This window comes from Thalassophryne amazonica, chromosome 16 (genome assembly GCF_902500255.1).
Source record: "Thalassophryne amazonica chromosome 16, fThaAma1.1, whole genome shotgun sequence".
NCBI classification, from domain to species: domain Eukaryota; kingdom Metazoa; phylum Chordata; class Actinopteri; order Batrachoidiformes; family Batrachoididae; genus Thalassophryne; species Thalassophryne amazonica.
In genome coordinates, this window is record NC_047118.1 from 55,347,758 (window position 1) to 55,369,396 (window position 21,639).

At 44.4% G+C, this 21,639-nt stretch overlaps 1 protein-coding gene across 1 annotated transcript in view; it reads right to left on the reverse strand.

The window, feature by feature from the left end:
- The window catches only part of LOC117527681 (BAH and coiled-coil domain-containing protein 1), a 179,275-nt gene that overhangs the window by 154,929 nt on the left and 2,707 nt on the right, over positions 1–21,639 (reverse strand). The gene's annotated exons all lie outside the window — the stretch shown is intronic.

Here is a 21,639-nt window from a genome sequence, read left to right on the forward strand (position 1 = left end):
GGAGTCAGGCACTTCTGATTTAAAGCTCTCTTTTTCAGAGGAGCTACAGCATCCAAAGTTGTCTTCAATGAGGATGTAAAACTATTGACGAGATACTCTATCTCACTTACAGAGTTTAGGTAGCTACTCTGCACTGTGTTGGTATATGGCATTAGAGAACATAAAGAAGGAATCATATCCTTAAACCTAGTTACAGCGCTTTCTGAAATACTTCTAGTGTAATGAAACTTATTCCCCACTGCTGGGTAGTCCATCACAGTAAATGTAAATGTTATTAAGAAATGATCAGACAGAAGGGAGTTTTCAGGGAATACTGTTAAGTCTTCAATTTCCATACCATAAGTCAGAACAAGATCTAAGATATGATTAAAGTGGTGGGTGGACTCATTTACATTTTGAGCAAAGCCAATTGAGTCTAATAATAGATTAAATGCAGTGTTGAGGCTGTCATTCTCAGCATCTGTGTGGATGTTAAAATCACCCACTATAATTATCTTATCTGAGCTAAGCACTAAGTCAGACAAAAGGTCTGAAAATTCACAGAGAAACTCACAGTAACGACCAGGTGGACGATAGATAATAACAAATAAAACTGGTTTTTGGGACTTCCAATTTGGATGGACAAGACTAAGAGTCAAGCTTTCAAATGAATTAAAGCTCTGTCTGGGTTTTTGATTAATTAATAAGCTGGAATGGAAGATTGCTGCTAATCCTCCGCCTCGGCCCGTGCTACGAGCATTCTGGCAGTTAGTGTGACTCGGGGGTGTTGACTCATTTAAACTAACATATTCATCCTGCTGTAACCAGGTTTCTGTAAGGCAGAATAAATCAATATGTTGATCAATTATTATATCATTTACTAACAGGGACTTAGAAGAGAGAGACCTAATGTTTAATAGACCACATTTAACTGTTTTAGTCTGTGGTGCAGTTGAAGGTGCTATATTATTTTTTCTTTTTGAATTTTTATGCTTAAATAGATTTTTGCTGGTTATTGGTGGTCTGGGAGCAGGCACCGTCTCTACGGGGATGGGGTAATGAGGGGATGGCAGGGGGAGAGAAGCTGCAGAGAGGTGTGTAAGACTACAACTCTGCTTCCTGGTCCCAACCCTGGATAGTCACGGTTTGGAGGATTTAAGAAAATTGGCCAGATTTCTAGAAATGAGAGCTGCTCCATCCAAAGTGGGATGGATGCCGTCTCTCCTAACAAGACCAGGTTTTCCCCAGAAGCTTTGCCAATTATCTATGAAGCCCACCTCATTTTTTGGACACCACTCAGACAGCCAGCAATTCCAGGAGAACATGCGGCTAAACATGTCACTCCCGGTCCGATTGGGGAAGGGCCCAGAGAAAACTACAGAGTCCGACATTGTTTTTGCAAAGTTACACACCGATTCAGTGTTAATTTTAGTGACCTCCGATTGGCGTAACCGGGTGTCATTACTGCCGACATGAATTACAATCTTACCAAATTTACGCTTAGCCTTAGCCAGCAGTTTCAAATTTCCTTCAATGTTGCCTGCTCTGGCCCCCGGAAGACAATTGACTATGGTTGCTGGTGTCGCTAACTTCACATTTCTCAAAACACAGTCGCCAATAACCAGAGTTTGATCCTCGGCGGGTGTGTCGTCGAGTGGGGAAAAATGGTTAGAAATGTGAACGGGTTGGCGGTGTACACAGGGCTTCTGTTTAGAACTACGCTTCCACAGTCACAGTCACCCAGTCGGCCTGCTTTCCCGGCTGCTCGGGATCTGCCAGAGGGAAACTAACGGCGGCTAAGCTACCTTGGTCCACACAGACTACAGCGGCCTGGCTAGCTGTAGAATTTTCCACGGTGCGGAGCCGAGTCTCCAATTCGCCCAGCCTGGCCTCCAAAGCTACGAATAAGCTACACTTATTACAAGTACCATTACTGCTAAAAGAGGCCGAGGAATAACTAAACATTTCACACCCAGAGCATTTATAGATCATATGCAATAACAATAAACAGTAAATGTCACTCTGTGAGGTTTTTCTTTGGACAGCTTTCCTTTTTGTTACCAATGTAGGATGCAAAGATGGCAGTGTTGGTATTAATACTGTTGCAAGTAGTCGCTAATCCATTACTAAATTTTAGTATCAATTAGTGTCTGAGAATCTTTTTTAACAACCCTAGTACACATGAAAGAATAACAATGTAATAACAAGTGATTTGCTTATAAAAAAGCTGAAGGGCAGCAAGGGAACACAATTTTTAATCAATGTCAAGCACTCAGGAAATCCATGCAATCGAGAGAAACGGAGCAACAAGTCCCTTCTGTATCGAGGACTAAGCAGCTGGTTGGATGTTCTCGGGAGACTTATTAAAATTGAATTCCTGATGCTAATCTTTGTTTTCTCACAAAAAAAGCCTGACACATCCTTGAGAGGCATACGGCATGTATATTTAATGGTAAATCTCTGCATATATTAAACAGCACGCCTCATTGCTTGGTGCTGTGTGTCATCACCACCCGGCGTTTCACTGACAATCACCGAACTGTGCTGTGTTATTTGAGTTTCTCTGCTCACCGTCCCGCCTCTCCGCCACAAGCCATCTACATTTATGGATCATATGCAATAACAATAAACAAACAGGAACACTTAGAAGGCGAAGCAATGGAGCAGCTGCAGAGTTGCAGGCTGTAATTGTTTCTGTTCCAAAATTAATCCCATGCTTTTACAGTATTTTAGTGCTGCAGAGGAAACTTTTGTGCGTATTTGGTGAAAACTGGAGAACCCAACATACATACTGGAGACTGAATCTTCTGCTGAGCAGCAGCCACCAGTTACTGTATGAACCAAGAGCATTTTAATTTAAAGACCAATTAAAAAGAAAAATTCAGAAATTAAAACAATACTTTACCTGCCAATATTAGTCAAATCTAGAAGCATGTGCTGGTGCCACAACCCAACCTGCCTTGGGTTCAGAATAGCAACCACCCAGGAAGACAACAGGTCCATCCTCAGCTCTTAAAAGCAACCATCCTGAAGCCAAGTGAAAGTGTTGCAGCTGATGTTCCCTCACCAGGCAAGTAATACTCCTCCTCTGAGTATCTTTAAATACAGTAAGTGTTTGTTTGTCCCAAAATCATTCTGGGAATGCCCAAGGATCCTCCGAGGAGACTGAGTACCAAAGACAACTAGTCGTTGCCTTTGGTCCAACCATATAGTAAGACAGGAAGCACCAGGACCCTAAAAACATGAAGATTCATTCTCCTGCAAAGATATCGGCATCATCAAACACCTCCGTCCAGTGACCTCATGACTCCATAAGATCTTCCCAAGCATCTCTCCATTTCAAAAGTCGAGAGATGTCGACGCTTCGAGACAGGAATGGTGCTGCAGACATAAATGAATGCCTTCACAAGTTCATCACTTTCACAGCATAAATATATGCTTATGATTGGCAAATACAGGAAGTCATTGAAAGCCTGGTTCTGAGTATTTTTCCAGGACAATGATGAACTCAGATACTATGATTTCTCTTTCAGCTTCTCAAGTGCTACAATAAGGACACTCATTGATTCTGCAAAGATCACAGCACTATCTGTGAAATCGAGGTCATTGGATCTTTCCTTACCAACAAAAGCCAGTTTCCACAACCCTACCCAACATCGAGTCCATGTAAGCAATGAACATTGTAGGAGCCAGAACACATCCCTGAGGAACAAAAAATTTCACAGGTAAAAAGTCAGCAATAATTATTACACATTAGACAGGTGAGACTTAAAATGTATCTCTTTTCTAGTATTTAAAAATAGTGAATGGGTTTTAATCAATTTCTTTTAAATCATGGTGTGCTTTTTTAAAAGCTGTGGACTCACATTTTTTATGTTCCTGTTTTCTTATCAATTTTAATTTTATGTGGGTTTCTGTACGTTGGTGTGTTTTTAAATTAGAAAACAGTTTGACTACATGACTTTAAAGCACTTTAGAAATAACCTTGATTGGATTTAATTTTATTGGAAACTGTGCAAACTCCAAAACTCCCTTGTTTTCTCAATCAAACTATTATTGAAATTGTTGTGGATTATGGTGCTGTTGATTGACTAATTAATTTAATTAATTACTCTGGTAATTTTATCAGCAGCCTTCAGCCAAATGAAAAACAGTGATGCTTAACACACTTCCTGAAATGTGTGCAGCAAAATGTAGGTCTGACACAAAACCAGCATCACCGACGTGAATTCCTGCTCGGATCATCCGCGCCTGATCCAGCAGGGACAGACTCAGACGTTGGAGGGTTAACAATAATGCACCTGTCTCTGTCCCCCTCCCCTAGAGAGGTTTAAGTCTGGAGGGCACAGCCGTGCACGCACAACCATCCACTCATGCAGATACACAGACAAATGCTCACACGCGCCCATGCACATGCAGCGTGTGCACATTGTCTCTGACCAGAAAGCTGCCACAACAACAACAATAGGCAACGGTCGTTTTTCATTCTTCTCACTGAACAATTATAATAGTAAAATTGAAATAATAATTTAACAAAAAGAAACAAGTAATCTGTATTTTCCACTTGAGCTGTTAATAATGCATAACAGCTGTCAGATGCAGTGAGGCCGTGCACTGAGGTGGGCTTGGGGCCGCCTGATGAAAAGCAGCCTGACACCGATCAAGGGAGGGAGAGATGGGCAGGGGAGAAAGAAAACAGATCCAAATCACAAACATCCCCGCAAAGCACGACTTATTGCAAATGCATCTGTCTATTCAGTCTTGTGCCATTGTGTTTACAATCTGTTTGTCGTCATGGGAAGTGTGGGGGGGTGGGGTAAAAGACTTCTAGCCTTTCTGGATTTTTACCGCTACATCTCACTTCCTTGTGTTGGGGTGTAAAAAAAAAAGATGGGAAGGTTTTGAAACCCAATCCCTGAAATCTGATACAGGATGGTGTTACCCTGCCCACTGTTCTCGCTGATGGGTACCTTTTGTTATTGTCCTGTGTGTGCACGCCCCATGCTCGAGGCAAGGGCTCTGTGGCACCATGCCATGCCATGCAGTTTGGATGGCAACCTGTTTGACAAGCTTGTCTCCAAGGGAGCATGGTCAATCATGAGCCAAAATCCTCTTGCAAAACCAAACCTTTGTTTCTGTTTAGAATAAAAATCAGCCGTATTACTTTGTCACTGTATACAGGCCCCCTGGCCCATACTCTGAATTCTTAGATGAATTTGGTGAGTTCATCTCTAACTTGTCGACTACTGCAGATAACATTCTGATTATCAGTGACTTCAACATTCATATAAATAAGTCTTCTGATCCCCTCTGCAAATCATTTATGGAAATTGTGGATGTATTAAGATTTCAGCAATGCATCCAGGATTTGACGCACATTAGTGGAAATACCCTGGATTTTGTTCTTGCACGTGGTATTGCTGTCACAAATATTGACATCATGCCTCTTACATCAGTGGGCTCTGATCACTCACTTATTAGGTTTACAGTTTCACTGCCGTGTTTAGTGGAACAACAAAACTTATTTATCACTGCAGCGATGCATCAACTCCTCCTGATAGATCCACATTTGGAAAATGCCTAACCTTTGATACTCAGTAATACATGTCAATAACTGCTGGTAATCTCATCCACATCAAATCCTTAGAAGACTGCCTTGCATCAGTGAAAAGCTGGATGTCTAGAAATTTCCTACTTTTAAATTCTGATAAGACTGATATGAAGTTTCTTGGTCAAGTGAGACATCAGTATCAATTTGACCAGCTAACACTTAGCCTAGGATTGCGTGTCATACATCACACTGACAAAGTGAGGTTTTCCTTTGACCTCCACATTAGAGATATTACAAGGACTGCGTTTTTCCACCTGCAAAACATAGTGAAGGTTTGTTCCATCCTGTCTATGGCTGTTGCTGAGACCCTGATTCTCTTTTAGATTGGACTACTGCAATATTCTATTTTCTGGTTTACCGCAGTCCAGCATTAGGGATCTCCAATTGGTTCAAAATGATGCTGCCAGACTTTGGTTGGGAAGCAGAAGGTTTGACCATATTACACACATTTTGGCATCTCTTCACTGGCTTCTAGTTCTTGTGAGATCATATTTTAAAGTTCTGCTACTAACCTATAAAATTGTTCACCGACTGGCACCTCCCTACTTAGCTGATCGAATTAAACCCTACGTACCAGCCCAGGCTCTGCATTTTCAGGGTGCAGGACTATTTTGTGTCCCTAGGGTTAATAAAAAGTCTGCGGGTCAGAGCTTTCTCTTATCGTGCCCCTGTTCTGTTCTGTGGAATGATCTCCATGCATTCATAAAACAGTCAGCTTCAAGTCCAGAGTTTCAAGTCCAGACTTGAGAAAACGATTATTTTCCTTTTTGTATGGCTAACATACTGGTATAGTATGTTATTATACTATGCCATACTATAGTATGTAACATACAGTAACATATAGTATGTTAAATTAATTTTAGCTTAGAGCTAGTGGCCGGCAATCACCTTAGTATTTATTCTGTTTTCTTGTTGCTTAATGCTGAGAAATTATACTGTACTTTGTTGTCTTTCTGATGCCTGATTCTGTTTTTTTCTCTTTGTTTGCGGTGCGACTCCATCCAGAGATGGGAGTGGTGTCAACTTCTGCAACCCCCCTGTCCTGTGCACCGGCAAAATTTCTTGTATTTTTGTTTTGCAAATTGTTTTGTTGATTGTGTCGGGAGCATGGCCCAAGCAGAGGGTCAACCCTTTGACTCTGGTCTGCTTGAGGTTTCTTCTTCAAATCATCAGAGGGAGTTTTTTCGTACCACTGTCGCCTGTGTGCTTGCTCTGGGGGTTGGCAAGGTTAGATCTCATTTGTGTGAAGCGCCTCGAGGCAACTTTGTTGTGATTTGGCGCTATATAAATGAAATGAAATGAAAACGTGTGGCAAATGGGGGAGTTGTACCTATAGTGGGCCAGTCCTTAATTCCATGCAAGGCTGCTTATACATTTTGGAGGTTGCCGCCATCTTTCAATGCGAGAAACAATGACTTAATAGCCTTGTGTGAAATTCAATTTTGGGACTGGTCCCATATACGTACACTTCCACTGTTTCTCCATATATGCAACAAATTCCAAATTGTGTTGTTTTTGATAACTGCATTTTCCAGAGTATACGTTGCACCACAATATAAGTCACACCTGTCAAAAGAAATGACTCCTTAAGACAACACAAAAAATAAATAAATTATACCAGATTATAAATCACAGTTTTTTCTGTATGTGGAAATTTTATTGCAGCATTTCCCTTGGCACAAATTTAACAACAAACAGGAGCTCAGCACAGCACATGTGCCCACCACATCTTGTGATGTTACTTAAACATAAGGTCTTTAAAATTCCAAACATAAGCAAGATGCAGAAATAAACATACACTGAGCAACATATTAAATTTTATTTGACGCAGATGAACTTGGATTGCTGGCTGACTGACAGATGGGATAATAATCCAGCATTAAATATATAGGGAAAGCCTGGAGCTTACACGATTCCTAATGATTCAAAAGCAACTTTTACACCGGCATGTAATAATATTTGCATCATGCTCATTCTAAGATAGTTTACTGCTATTGCAAGTCATTTGGGTTTCCAGTGTGAGCTTCAGGGAAAGGTGACAGATGGCGGCAGCAGCACCAGGCAAGGTGGTATTTCAGCCACCAGGTGTAGGATGCCAAGCAACACCCCTACTATTCATTGGGACACCCGTGACACCACGCTGGAACTCTGTCACCTCACAACAATCCCTCAAAAAAGCCAAACAACAGGTCAAGCTTCTGGCTGTCTTTTGAGGTACATCATAAGGCCCAAGCCAAATGGAACCCTGCCAAAACATGCACATTCTCTCTGTACTACCACCTCAGTGAGTCACCACAAGTAACATAATTATTAAGAAGGTTTAAGGATGTCTTATTCAAGATGTCCATTTTCTTTTTGCTCCAATAGTCAGGGTTGTGTGCTTTGCTGGATTTTCTTTGATCAAATCAAAGAAAAATGGGATTGAATTAGCACATTTCATCAAGGCTAAATACTAAATACAAAGCATGGAATCCTCTCTACCCACTGCTGTTCTCTGAATGCAAATGCAAATAAGGGGGAAAAAAGAGTAGAAACACTCAGCCATCACAAAACAAGAGCTACAAGGTTAAATGTGTGTTGATGTTACTGTAATATTGCATTCTGTGCAGATCTTTGCCACCCCAGACCTGTCAGTAGCACTACATGCTTTCTTCTTCTTTGCACCTTTTCCTAGCATTAACTATGTCATTAGCTTGACTACATTAGCTTCACTCGTAGCAAACAATATAGCAAACAACTACATTTGGAAGGTGCAGGTTTGTGTTTATTACTCTGGTCTCAACAGGAAAGTAATTTGTTGATGCACTAATTCAGGAAATTCCAGCACCTGTGTTATTAGCATGAGCTGTGAGTACCAGTCGCTTCTTGTCCATATAAACGGACTGCACATACAGTGTGTGGTATGACTTTGCAGTGCACACCACATTCCCCTGTGCAACTCTTTTTTAGCATACTATGTGCAATAATTGGTGTGACACAATTATGATGCATTCCTGTGGCACTCAGATATCGTAATTTCCGAGTTAGAAGTAGGAAGTCACATTCTCACGAGCACCACTAGCTTAGCTTATGGCAAACTAAAAGTTGTTTGGCCATAACGAGAACGCTCTCGTTATGGCCAAACAACTGTCCAGTTTCTGGGTATTCTGTGTTTGTACGCGCCCACGGCCGACGTGCTTGATAAATTCATGCGCAAAAAGTAGATTCCAGATAATTGTGATATAGTCCTGTGAGATAATGAGTATATCTCATCTAAATCAATTCTAAAATTTACCAGTAATAAAATTATAAAGATAACTGAAGTTTTAAGAGTGGCCGTAATAAATATTTAAGAAACTTAAAGTTTATGAGCAACTTCACCTGTTATTCCTCAAGCACATTGCAAACATTGACACGATGGAGTTTGATGCGGAAAAATTCGTAAAGATACGATTGGAATGGTTTGATTACCATTTACAGTTGGTGATGAAAGACGTGGGTGTTAACTTCATGTTAAAGTCAGAACAGGAAGCTGCACTGAAAGAGATCTATCTGGGAATAGTGGTGCTAGTGAGAGTGTGGCGAAAGTAGTCCGGCGAGTTCAATCTGTGAGCGTGAGCTATCCCATAATTCCAAAATAGCAGAGATGTCAGTCCAATGAGAGTGGCACTCTGAGCAGGGTGGTAGGAAGTTTCAATTGGAAACACTTCCTGAAGTCGCAAGTCCAACTTGTGAACTCGTTCAAAATTCATACACCTCGAGTTCACAATCAAAGATGGCTGCTCTGAGCATCAGCTGTAAGTGAAAGATACTGTTTTTGCTGTTTGTTAACACTGTCTCTTTTGTGTTGAATTAATAAGTTCTACACACAGTCCTGTCCTGCTGCTGTCTGTGGACATGTTGGAGTGCTATATGCATGAAATACCATGTAATGTGTTATTTGTCAACTGGTATCACTAATATTCACTAGACTGGTAGGTGTTGCTAAAAAACAATGACTCACTACACCCAAGCTCCAACCTTCAGCAGCACCAGGAACCTAAAGACTTGGACCTTCATTCCCCTGCAAAGATATTGGCACCACTAGCTTGAGAAGCTGAATGAAGAATTCACACACTGGCACACACCAATTGTCAATTTAAAGCTTCCAACTCACCTACGCTGCATGTCTTTGGAAGTGGAAGGAAGTCGGTGCACCTGGAGACAACAACCCATGCGAACATGGGGAGAACACGCAAACTCTACACACACGCAACCCCAGGACCTTCTTGCTGTGAGGCAACAGTGCTAACCACCAAGCAACTCTGCCGCAATCTAAACTTTATGGTAGTAGTAAATATTTATTGCCTGGTAAAAAAAAGATAAAAAAAAAAGAAAGGTTTTGTTATAGCTAGTTTCCTTCTATGACAACTGTATAGGGATATTTTTTTAATAATTCATCAGTTGAAAATATTTTAAGCCATAAAATAATTATTAAATAGGGGTGGGGCCACTTTGAATCGCAGGTCGTTTCTGCCTTGAGCTGAACCCAGAGCCCTGTTAGCAGACACCACTAGCAGTGGCTGCTAGCTGTTATGGAGGACTGACTGCATCTGACCTTTCTGAGCATTTTATTACACATATCTGAGACAATATGGCTTGTCGTGTGGTTAATTTTCCTAATGAACCATCAAACAAGTCTCTCCAGTATTTCCGTTGAGTGAAATTTGCATGTTATTTAATATGTATGTTCGCACTGTTAGCATGTATTGGTAGCTTGGTGACGTTCGCTTTACTGTTACTCCATGTTAAATGAGTCAATAAGCAACTGATCATTTTTTTAATACCTGCAACCAAGCCATCTAACATGAACCCCCCTCCCCCATTCCACAAAAATATGCTTTAATAAAATAGCATAACAAAGGTTAGCCTGTTAGCTTTAACTTGTTTGGTAACTCTGAGATGGGCATGTGTTTTGGCTTCATCTGTCATGCCCAGGTCAAGCATGGTCTTGCCCACGCTCGACCTCTTTACCCATTAATGAGTGGAGTATAGAAAAACAGTCTCGTGACTCAGCAGCATGAAATATACATTAATCTGTTGGTTCGTCATACTGTCACGAAAAGTGAAAAATTTTCCGTCATAGCAGAACGAATTCATTCTAATTCATTCCGTGATGACTGCATGTAATCAAAAGTGAAGCAGGGAGGTCAGGGTGGTTATGGTTAGGGGAAGGAGTAGGGTTAGGTTATGGTTAAGGTTAGGGTTGCGGGTAGGAGTAGGGTTAGTAATAGTGAGTTTAAAAAAAGTCATGAAAATTTTAATCATTTCGTGACAGGAGTGTTGTGTGGGCCGCCAGAAGAGGAAGTACTGCTAGCCCACCACCAGAGGGCGCCCTGCCTGAAGTGCGGGCTTCAGGCACGAGAGGGCGCTGCCGCCTCAGGAACAAGCCATGGTGACAGCTGTCACCCATCATCCGTGACAGCTGTCACTAATCATCCAATCCACATCTGGAATAAAAGCAGGAAGACACCTCCACCACACTGCCGAGATATCATCTTCTACCAGAGGTAATATCCTCAGCCTTTTTGTGATATTTTGTAAATCAGTTTATTGTGAGTGTTTGCAGGAGTACCGGTCCTTTTTGTGGAGGCTGTGCAGATGGCACTCTTTTTCCTCTGAGGGATCGCTGCAAGTATTGAGTGAGAGGTGGAGGTGGAATTCCCACCAGGATTGTTACTGGGTGTTCACACACCCACCCTTGACTGTCTTTGCTTTCTGCCAGCAGTACCAGATCTGACACGCCGTGAAGGTGGCCACCTGGGGACTCCGGGACTTGGCGGCTCCAGTATTCCTCGGGTTCCGTGGCAGTGGGAATCGTGTGGTTCCGGTTCGTTTCCAGACGGGCGTCTCCTATCGTCGAGCCTGCCCACATGACACCTTATTGATTGACTTTTGCACATTCTGTAATCTGCTGTGTTTAGTTGTGTCATTCACAACAGTAAAGTGTTATAATTTGACTCCTTCCATTGTCCGTTCATTTACGCCCCCTGTTGTGGGTCCGTGTCACTACACTTTCCCAACAGGATATCTCGGCCAGCGTCATGGACTCCGAGGGGCGTCACCAGGCTGTTGAACAACCAATGGGCGAGCAGGGAGCGCAGGCGTCTGCAGGAGGCGTGATTAGTGAGCTACAGCATATTCTCACCGCATTTACGGCTCGGATGGATCAAATAGCCGAGCAAAACATCCTCCTGAACCGCAGGGTGGAGGCTCTCCCCGCGCAAGTGGCGGCGAGCGCTCAGGGTGCTGCTGCAGCTTCTCCTCCTGCCGACCCTGTGCTGGATATAAATGTTCCAGTGGTGGTTCAACAACCCCTCCCACCATCCCCTGAAGCATACATAAGCCCTCCTGAGCCGTACAGAGGTTGTGTGGAGACGTGCGCGGACTTTCTTATGCAGTGTTCGCTCATCTTCGCACAACGTCCCGTCATGTACGCGTCAGACGCAAGCAAAATAGCTTATGTGATCACTCTGCTTCGGGGAGAGGCACGCGCTTGGGCTACGGTGCTTTGGGAGCAAAATTCACGGCTCCTTCACACGTACACTGGGTTTGTGAGGGAGTTCAGAACTGTGTTTGATCACCCTAACAGGGGAGAGACCGCTTCAACTGTGCTGCTGTCGATGAGACAGGGACGCCGAAGCGCAGCTGCTTATGCAGTCGACTTCCGCATCGCGGCTGCGAGGTCCGGCTGGAATAACGCTGCGCTCCGCGCCGCCTTTGTAAACGGACTGTCGTCAGTCCTAAAGGAGCACCTAGTGGCCAAGGATGAACCGCGGGAACTAGATGGGCTTATTGATCTTGTTATACGGTTAGACAATCGGTTTGAGGAACGCCGTCGGGAACGAGACGAAGGACGTGGCCGGGCGCGCGCTGTCCCTCTTCCTTCTGGGTCCGAGAAAGGTCCGCCCTTCCCACGCTCCCTGGCCTCTACGTCCCGTAGGGCGACAGCTCCCCCTGCTGACGAAGCTATGGACACGAGCAGGGCTACATTTAGACCACCTAATAGACAGAGGAGGTTTCCACGCGGGGCGTGTTTTGTTTGTGGCTCAATGGAGCATCAATTGAGCAATTGCCCCGAACGGTTAAACACCAACGCCCGCCCCTAGAAACTGGGCTTAGGGTGGGCCAAGAAATTCACGTGGGACACACACACATTGCCACACGGCTCCCAGTTACAATCCTTAGCGGGGATTTAACCCTTCAGGCCCCAGCACTGGTAGACACAGGGTCAGAAGGGAATCTGCTAGACAGCAGATGGGCCAGGGAGGTAGGGCTCCCTCTGGTGGCGCTACCTACACCATTGCAGGTGCGAGCACTAGATGGCACCCTACTCCCTTTAATCACACACAGGACACCACCAGTAACTCTGGTAGTGTCAGGGAATCATAGGGAGGAGATTGAGTTTTTTGTGACTCCTTCTACCTCCCGTGTGATTCTGGGGTTCCCCTGGATGTTGAAACACAATCCCCGGATTGACTGGCCGTCCGGGGTGGTGGTACAGTGGAGCGAGACCTGCCATCGGATGTGTTTGGGATCCTCGGTTCCTCCCGGTTCCCAGGCTAAGGAGCAGGTCAAAGTTCCCCCCAATCTGTCGGCGGTGCCAGTTGAGCACCACGATCTTGCTGACGTTTTTAGCAAGGATCGGGCACTCACTCTCCCCCCGCATCGTCCGTACGATTGTGCCATCGATTTGTTGCCAGGTGTGGAGTTCCCATCCAGCAGGCTGTACAACCTCTCCCGACCTGAACGCGAATCAATGGAGACCTATATCCGGGACTCCTTAGCTGCCGGGCTGATCCATAACTCCACCTCTCCGATGGGAGCAGGTTTCTTTTTTGTGGGCAAAAAAGATGGCGGTCTTCGTCCATGCATTGATTACCGGGGGCTGAACGAGATCACGGTTCGCAACCGATACCCGTTGCCTTTGTTAGATTCGGTGTTCACCCCCCTGCATGGAGCCAAAATCTTCACAAAGTTGGATCTTAGGAACGCATACCACCTAGTTCGGATCCGGAAGGGAGACGAATGGAAGACGGCATTCAACACCCCGTTAGGTCATTTTGAGTACCTGGTCATGCCGTTTGGCCTCACTAATGCCCCCGCGACGTTCCAAGCTTTGGTTAATGACGTCTTGCGGGACTTCCTGCACCGATTCGTCTTCGTATACCTGGATGATATACTCATCTTTTCTCCGGACCCTGAGACCCATGTATGGCATGTACGTCAGGTCCTGCAGCGGTTGTTGGAGAACCGGCTGTTTGTGAAGGGCGAGAAGTGCGAGTTTCACCGCACTTCTTTGTCCTTCCTGGGGTTTATCATCTCCTCCAACTCCGTCGCCCCGGATCCGGCCAAGGTCGCAGCGGTGAGAGACTGGCCCCAACCTACGAGCCGTAGGAAGCTGCAACAGTTCCTCGGCCCTGGCACGGAGCCCGGATCCCGGAACAGGACCGAAAGACAGATTGTACGTCCCACCAGAGGCCAGAGCTGCCGTTCTGGACTTCTGTCATGGGTCCAAGCTCTCCTGCCACCCAGGGGTGCGTAGGACCGTGGCAGTGGTCCGGCAGCGCTTCTGGTGGGTGTCCCTGGAGACTGATGTCCGGGCTTACATCCAGGCCTGCACCACCTGCGCCAGGGGCAAGGCGGACCACCAGAAGGCACAGGGACTCCTACAGCCACTTCCTGTGCCTCACCGCCCCTGGTCCCACATCGGTCTGGATTTTGTCACGGGCCTCCCGCCGTCCCGGGGACACACCACCATCCTCACGACAGTGGACCGATTCTCCAAGGCGGCCCACTTCGTGGCCCTCCCGAAGCTCCCGTCGGCCCAGGAGATGGTGGATCTCCTGGTCCACCATGTCGTTCGGCTGCATGGGATACCAACAGACATCGTTTCGGATCATGGTCCCCAGTTCTCCTCGCAGGTGTGGAGAAGTTTCTGCCGGGAACTGGGGGCCACCGTAAGCCTCTCGTCTGGGTATCACCCACAGACTAACGGACAGGTCGAACGGGCCAACCAGGAGTTGGAGCAGGCCCTTAGGTGCACGACCTCCGCACACCCGGCGGCTTGGAGTGAACATCTGGCCTGGATCGAGTACGCTCATAACAGCCAAGTGTCCTCTGCCACCGGCCTCTCCCCGTTCGAGGTGTGTCTGGGGTACCAACCCCCTTTGTTTCCTTTGGTGGAGGGAGAGGTCGGTGTGCCCTTGGTCCAGGCCCACCTGCGGAGATGCCGTCGGGTGTGGCGCACCGCCCGTTCGGCCTTGTTGAGGGCCCGGACGAGGGCTAAAGCCCATGCAGACCGTCGACTTTCCCCGGCCCCCGCATACCAGCCCGGGCAGGAGGTATGGCTTTCCACCAGGGACATTCCACTACAGGTCGAGTCTCCCAAACTGAAAGACCGCTTCATTGGACCCTTTCCCATCCTCAAGGTTCTCAGTCCTACCGCAGTGAGGCTCCAACTCCCGGCCTCACTGCGGATCCATCCGGTTTTCCATGTCTCCAGAATCAAGCCGCATCACACCTCACCCCTCTGTGCACCCGGTCCGGCGCCGCCTCCTGCCCGTATTATCGACGGGGAGCCGGCTTGGACAGTTCGCCGGCTCTTGGATGTCCGTCGAATGGGCCGGGGCTTTCAGTATTTGGTGGACTGGGAGGGGTATGGACCCGAAGAACGCTCCTGGGTGAAGAGGAGCTTCATCCTGGACCCGGCCCTCCTGGCCGATTTTTACCGACGCCACCCGGACAAGCCTGGTCGGGCGCCAGGAGGTGCCCGTTGAGGGGGGGGTCCTGTTGTGTGGGCCGCCAGAAGAGGAGGTACTGCTGGCCCACCACCAGAGGGCGCCCTGCCTGAAGTGCGGGCTTCAGGCACGAGAGGGCGCTGCCGCCTCAGGAACAAGCCGTGGTGACAGCTGTCACCCATCATCCGTGACAGCTGTCACTAATCATCCAATCCACATCTGGAATAAAAGCAGGAAGACACCTCCACCACACTGCCGAGATATCATCTTCTACCAGAGGTAATATCCTCAGCCTTTTTGTGATATTTTGTAAATCAGTTTATTGTGAGTGTTTGCAGGAGTACCGGTCCTTTTTGTGGAGGCTGTGCAGACGGCACTCTTTTTCCTCTGAGGGATCGCTGCAAGTATTGAGTGAGAGGTGGAGGTGGAATTCCCACCAGGATTGTTACTGGGTGTTCACACACCCACCCTTGACTGTCTTTGCTTTCTGCCAGCAGTACCAGATCCGACACGCCGTGAAGGTGGCCACCTGGGGACTCCGGGACTTGGCGGCTCCAGTATTCCTCGGGTTCGGTGGCAGTGGGAATCGTGTGGTTCCGGTTCGTTTCCAGGCGGGCGTCTCCTATCGTCGAGCCTGCCCACACGACACCTTATTGATTGACTTTTGCACATTCTGTAATCTGCTGTGTTTAGTTGTGTCATTCACAACAGTAAAGTGTTATAATTTGACTCCTTCCATTGTCCGTTCATTTACGCCCCCTGTTGTGGGTCCGTGTCACTACACTTTCCCAACAAGGAGGACAAAAAAAACATGAGACTGGGCTGAGTATAGGCACTGCCAACATGGCAACATCCACCACTTCTTTGAGCTTCATAAATGCTCTTCAGAAAACCTATGGGTGACATCATAGAGGGTTTGTCTATGGCTACCAAACGCTTCCAACTGTGCAGTAAATGCAACCTAACCTACCTTCTGAGCCATCTGTCTTCTTCCATGAGCTTTTTTCAGTGGACCATACTTCTTTTGTAACTCTTTATACTCAGCACAATGAAGTCTTTCTTGGAGGTGTCCATCTTGTTTTCCAATTTGCAGTGTTGTGTGGAAATTAGAACACATTTAACTCGGGGAGGTGGGTGGGTGACATCATTCCCCGTCATGATTTATGACTTCCGAGCTAACTAGAATGCAGAATTAGCACACTTGCCTCCCAAACAGAAGGTTCTTGGTTCAAGGTCACGTGTGCTTCATTCTTCATACTTTTGGAGTTCCGTCAAGAAGTTCATCCATTGTAAAACTTGTGCAAAACCAACATGCAGATCTACACCAGGTCCATTATGAAGACCCCAAGAAAAAGTGGGAGCAGCCAAAACACAAATGGAGGAGACACATGTAAAAAAAAAACCTTTTCCCAGAATAATGATGAAGACCAAACCACCGTTAACCCACAAACAATCCTAAAACTGAAGTTTCTTATTTGAAGATTCTGGTTATAACCACAGTTTGCTCACTCCGCAAACACCTGTGTTTGTCTTTGAAACACCATCTCAACTACCACAGTCCCATGGGACATTCCAGGAATGAGACGTTCAATAAAAGTCTGACTAAAGTTATTTATTCCCCTTTGGAAAAAAAAATAAATAAGAGAAGGCAGACGGCATAAATAACCTTTGAAGGGGGGGTGGGGGGGGGGGGTGGGGTTGTTTGGATATCCAGCTAAAACAAAAAAAAAAATAAATGACAGGGACATCCTACCAGAAAACAATAAAGGGGATGGAAGGGACTGTTTTTTATCTTTAACAGCGGCAGTAAAACACACAAAGCTGGGGTCTGCAACAATGGCCCCGGTCTGGCTTAAACAGAAGTGGCAGGAAGACCGCAGCTTCCCAGAGACGAGGGTCTTCCTGCTGGAAAGAAAAGTAGGTGAGAAATGGATGAGAGGAGGGAGAGAGAGAGAGAGAGAGAGAGGGGGGGAGGCTGAGCGAGCAAGACGACATAAATATGACCTTTGATTACATGGGGTGTTTAGAGCAGAGCTCAGCCATGGACGGCCTCAGAACCCCTGCAGTTTTAGCACAGCCACACCTCAGCCGTAGCCTGCTGAGCAGAACAATATGGCTGAAAGATGAGCCTGGAGCCATAAATGCCAGCAGTAAAGACAGCTCCACTGTGTCTCCTGCTCTGACACTATCCAACATCTGAATCCTCGTCTCACAGCCAAGTGAAGATCACGTCCAACTGTGCGCCGGAGCCAGCAGAAGATAAAATTACTATTTCAAAGTGCTTGTAAATGAAGAGGCTGAATTAAATGGCATTAGATGAGTTTACAGGTCTCGCCGTCTCGGAGGGTATTGCCGAACGAGAACTTGCACCAATGTCACATCCCCAGAACATGTTGCAAGTGCAAACGATAAATCGACCACCTGACATGCATTCCAAATAACCGGCTTGTAGTAGGTGAAGATGGACAGAGGCAAATGCACGCTGACGGAATCTTTACTCACACTAAGTGCTACGGTTCAGCAGGTAGGACGTGTTTGTGTCCGCATTGCCTGACTGCAACTAAATGCATAAGCCAGCGCAAAAGAAAGAAAGGAATTTCCTCCCAAAATATGATGAAATTCAGTAACCCAGTAAAGAACAATGCTGAGTGAGGGTGTCGCAACTGCAGTCAGTCTTTTCAGCAGCAAGGGTGAAGGAAGCGCTCACAATAAACAACTGTGCAAAGTCAGAGGAGCACTTCCAAGGATCCACATCAGAAACCCGCCTCCAAATGCATTTTTACATCAACCCTGAAATATTCATGCTCTTTGTAAAGTATTCATGTGAACCAGTGTGCAAGTTAGTCCCCAGGGGAAAATGTGCGCAGAAACTGAAGGGATCCAACACATTCAGCAAACAACACGCTCGTTGTGCTAATAGAGCCAGCACACGGGACACTAATGACCGGCCTCGTCAGGCCTAACTACAGCTGGCGATCAGTTTGATCAGTCGGCCGACGAGCGTGTTTGTTCTGTAATCAGACATTTCATTACAATTTGTAAACTGGTGAGATGAAAAGTTATCGAACAACAATGAACTCATAGAACACATCTGCCCACCCAACACAAGGCGCTCACAATTCTGTTTGTTGCTTTAGATTTAAGGAGCTTTTGTGATGTCACAAAGCAAAATAAAAAAAAAACTCAGAAAAGGAAATTTGGCATTTTTACAATGTATGTCATATTTTGTTTTATCGTAACCAAATGAAGGGGTGACAGTCTTATGCTGCAAAACATGATCGTTTTCTGGGAAAAAAGTAGAATCTTGAACCACATGGGTACAAACTCAGTTCCCCAGCATGCCGTGCAGAGTCAAAGGGCACTGCTAGATTACGTATGCATCTGTTAGCTTCACTGAGTCCCCCCCCCCCCCCCCAAAAAAAAACAAAAACGTGATGGACCTTGAATTTTGATAGAAAGTGCCAAAAAACAAAAAGGTATGCAAAATAAAGAGACAGCAAATAAACACAGTGAACCAGAGATCCTGTTGGAAAGAACTATGATGATAATCTGAACACGTTTTACACAAAACAGAGGTACAGAGGTAAACCAACACTAAAACACATCTGCTGTGTCAGTTGCCAACATTAATGTTCATTACAGTTATTGCTAAAATGTCTCTGTGGACAGACTAAACTTTTTCAGCAGCTTTACTCAAAGCATTTTAGTGAAATTCCAAGTTTTCAGTTTCCATCGAATGCTACGTGAACTTTGAACTATGCGCATGTGCTTTCTCCTTTATGTCTTCTGCAAAATCCAGCAACATCTGACATAAACACAATATTTGCCATGGAATTCTGCCAAAATAAATACTTTACCAGCAATTACATTAGCTGTAATTTTATGATATACAACAGAAATAAATGGAGTTGAAGATTACCAGATTTCAGCACAAAATAAATTTTGTCAATTTTGGGAGAAAGTAAGTAAGTATACACATTTAATCAACATTTAATTAACTCTTCTCTGATTAAAAGTTCATAAAACTCTTTTTAAAAAACTCAACTTCATAACACACAGACAGATAGATGAGGCAATGACATAACCATCTGTTGGCTGGCAGAGGTAACTGCAAAATGTTGGTTTTTCTTATTTTAATTTTCTAAAATTAAAATGTGACATTTTTCTTAATTTAATTCTGTTTGTCAGTTTGCACCGAGCGCTGTTTTGACATATACCATGAATAATTTTAAATTAAGCTTCACAGCACATCCACCTACTCACTTTATGATGGCACTGACATTTTCAAATATTAAAAAATAAATAAATAAATAAATAAATAATGTTTCTCCATCAGTAGAATCCGACACAAATAACTGCATGGGCACTGACAGAGAATTCTCAACATTATGCAAAATTATATGAAATTATTCTACAATGTTAATTCCGTCCAGCATCAGAAATATAAAGACTTAACTCCTTTTTTAAATCCTGGCTAGATTACAACTATCCAGTCACACCCATGTGTTACTGACGAGGCTGAGGAGAACAATGAGCCACCTGTGCTGCTCACTGAGGATTGATGACTTTTGTAGGGCCGGCCTTCATGTTGATGCAGCACAATTCCATAAATTAAAACACACACACACACACACACACACACACACACACACATCTGTTCAGAGAAAGAACATGCACAGACAACGCAAACCATCACGCTCAACAAAACGTCTCGAAAGACAAATCATACAGATGCAGAACACAGTGTGTGTGTGTGTGTGCGTGTGTGTGTGTGTGTGCGTGCATGAATGGCGACTAATGAATGGTGAACAGCACCAATGAATTCGGTTGAATGGCTAATTATAGCTCAATTTGGCAAATTAATTCAAAATCTTTACAAATACAATGAACTGGAAAAACATCTCTTATCACCAAAATAGAGGAAAGCTGCATACAAAAACAGCAATGAGTAAATAAATAACAAATATTTGATGAGACTATATATATATATATATATATATATATATATATATATATATATATATATATATATATATATATATATATATATATATATATATATATATATATATATATATATATATATATATATATATATATATATAAGGCAGGGGTGGTGGCCAAGTGGTTAATGCACTTGGTTTCAGTGCAGAAGGTTCCCGGTTCAAATCCCACCCCTGTCACATTTCTCCACTCGCATGGAGTTGCGTCAGGAAGGGCATATATAGGGCATCCTATATATATATATATATATATATATATATATATATATATATATAGTTTGTTGCGTTGATGGGGCCTAATGTATATTCCACTGTATTCTGCAATGTATTAATATTGGCTGATGTACAGTGCATCTAATGTAGCTTTGAAAGAAAAAAAAATATTCATTGTCATTAGTGCATCTATACTGTGACAATGAATGGACACATTTGGTTGTAGAAATGCAATGATTTGATTCGCTGGGTGTGGCGTCATTGTGGCTTTCCTTGTTATGTTTTCTGGACAAAACAAAAGCAAGAACAGTAAAATCTTCACAACAACACTACGCTGTTCTCACAGGGACACAAAATTACTTCATGACAATAACTGAATCGATATTTGTGAATATGCTTTACCAAAGGTGCATTATTGCAGAGTTTATCACATTAAATTCTCCGGGTGGTGCATCATTTCTTTCATGGATCAAGATCATTTTTGCCTTTTTAAACAGATGCGGATATAGATGTGTGCTTATGTGTTGAACACATGCACATTTGCATAGGGTGCTCTTACCCAAGTCACTTGTTAATCCTGATGCGTGCAACACATTCGCACCCAAACACATATACCCAACATAGATTTTTTTTTTTTTTTGCACTCTCCATACTGTACCCCCTGCAGTGCAAACCTAAATGTGCACATCAATTTGACTTGAAGTGACAGTCTCATTTCAGTTGCACATCCACTGAAGACAGTGCCCGTGCGCGTGTCCAACGCATGCAAACTAACACAGAGCCTAAATGCCATTTGAAATACCGTGGCATTTACCTATTTATCAAACGGCTGTTTGCCTAACCAACCATTATTACCTTTGGGCTGTAAATGTTGACTCAGCTTAATCAAAATTTTTGATGGTTAGATTCGCGTAAACCAAATATGGTCTGATTTATTAGAGCTGGTATTTGTATAAAATAAGCAACCACGTTTGAGGTTACAAAGAAAACTTCTCTTTTGTGGAAAAAAATAAATGAATAAATACATCATCTTCGCAGGGCTGCAGCGGATTATTCACAATGATAAAGGCATGCA